Source organism: Bos javanicus, chromosome 11 (assembly GCF_032452875.1).
Source record: "Bos javanicus breed banteng chromosome 11, ARS-OSU_banteng_1.0, whole genome shotgun sequence".
NCBI classification, from domain to species: Eukaryota; Metazoa; Chordata; class Mammalia; order Artiodactyla; family Bovidae; genus Bos; species Bos javanicus.
In genome coordinates this window covers 99,290,967-99,293,328 of record NC_083878.1, presented here as the reverse complement: position 1 = coordinate 99,293,328, position 2,362 = coordinate 99,290,967, and positions in this window count along the sequence as shown.

The following is a 2,362-nucleotide window of genomic DNA, read 5'->3' as shown; positions in this document are numbered from 1 at the left end:
CTTGGCACACAGTAGGCACCCAGTGAATACTTTGCGAACAAATACTGCTGCTGCTGCTGCTAAGTCGCGTCAGTCATATCCAACTCTGTGCAACCCCATGATGGGAGCCCACCAGGCTCCCCCATCCCTGGGATTCTCCAGTCAAGAACAACTGGAGTGGGTTGCCATTTCCTTCTCCAATGAATGAAAGTGAAAAGTGAAAGTGAAGTCGCTCAGTCGTGTCCGACTCTTAGTGACCCCATGGACTGTACCCTACCAGGCTCCTCCGTCCGTGGGATTTTCCAGGCAAGAGTACTGGAGTGGGGTGCCACTGCCTTCTCCGGCGAACAAGTGAGCCTTCTTCAACTGTCCTGTCCCATTTGTGTGCCTGCCCTGAGAGCCATTTATATTGTAATTGAACCGGCTTTTACCGAGCAGTCGATGTGAACCATAAGTTGGGCCCAGACAATGCTACAAGATTTTATCTTCCACACCCCGCTCACACTGCACGGGAATCAGTCTCATGGGTGATGCAGCAGAAGCCTAACGGGTTCAGGAGACATGGGTGTCCGTCCTGGGCTGCTGCCATCTTGCCTGTATGCAGGGGGGCAGTCGTCCTCCCCTCTCAATTTCCCCTTTCATCAGTCGGGGGATGGGGACTTCCCCGCTGGTCCAGCAGCCAAGACTGTGCTCCCAATGCAGGTGGCCCAGATTCCATCCCTGGTCAGGGAACTGGATCCCACATGCCGCAACTAAGAGTTCACATGCCGCAACTAAAGATCTCGCCTGCCACAACTAAGACCCGGTGCAGCCAAATAAACAAATATTAAACAAACAGGGAGACAAACAGAGGGGCTGGAATCTGTTACCTACTGTTGTGTAACAAGCCAGCCTCAAACCCAGTGCCTTAGGACCAGCAGCATTTTGGTAATAGTTTGACACCTCTGTAAAGTTACTAAAGTTACTAAAAACAACCATTTAAAGCCAGTGCATTCTATGGTATACAAATCATACCTTAATAAAGCTGTTTAAACACTTATTTGCCAGCATTGAGGGTATTAATAATTACATCTGCTTGAGTGTGGAATCAGTAGAGGGGAACAATCAAATACTTACCCTCTTTTTAGGTTGAACTGGGGTCTGTCTCCAGTTAATCAGGAAAAGCTTTTCAGAATCCTAACAGGTATTAGAGAGCTAGTGCTCATTTTTAAGGTGTGATGTTTGTATTGTGATTATGCCAGAGAACTACCTTATTTTAAGATAAATCTTTTCAAGTAGTTTAGGGAGGAAGCACAAGCCTACAACTTACTCCAAAATATTTTCTAAAAGGACTATATGCACGAAACAACTCTGGAAAGATGTTAATTACTGACTCGAAGTGTGGATTTATGGGTGTGCTTTATATGTTTTTTAATTTCTGTACACTTAAAATTTTCAAAAAATACAGAAAAGCTTTCAAGTACAGTGGTCCCAGCTTATCCAGTTTTGCTTTCCAAGACTGCACTTACCCTCAGTCAACCACAGTCTGAAAATATTACATGGAAAATTCCAGAAATAAATAATTCATAAGTTTTAAAATGCACACCGTTCCGTGCAGTGTGATAAAATCTCGTGCTATCTCGAGCCATCCTGCCCCGTCGCCATCTGGATGCGAATCGTCCTTCCGTCTGGCGCACCCATGCTGTGTACCCTACCTGCCTTTTAGTCACTTAACAGCCCTCTGCATTATCAGAATGACTGTCACAGCATCACAGCGCTTGTGTTTGAGCCACTCTGTTTTACTAGTGGTCCCCAAGCACAAAAGTTAGAGGGGGAAATGGCCACCCACTCGTATTCTTGCCTGGAAAAGCCCATGGACAGAGGAGCCTCCCAGGCTACAGTCTATGGGTCGCAAAGGGTTGGACACGACTGAGTTAATGACATAACATATAATATAGGTACGTACATAGGAAGAAACAGTATATATGGGATTCAGTATTATCCATGGTTTCAGACATCCACCGCGGTCTTAGAATGTGTCCCCTGCCCAAAAGAGGGGACTACTGTACTTTTGAAATAATCAATGCGAATGTCCGGCTACCCGAGAACTTCAGATTTACAGTGACCGAGGGGCTGGGTCTGCAGTCCCTGCCAGGTCCAACGGCCGTAACTTAGAGACAGGGCCTCCAAGGCTGAGACCAGCGGTCTTACCTAGATGCTGCCAGAGCGGGACTCACACCCAGGCTGCCCACCCACATCTGTGGCATTGCACTGGCCCCTCCCTGCCAAGGGCCAAATGGCCTTGCCAGGCCTCCTCTGCCCTCCTGGAGCCTCCCCGGACCCGCATCCCAAAGAGCAGGCCCCCCAGGAAGCAATGGCCACACATGCACGGCGACGCTGGAAG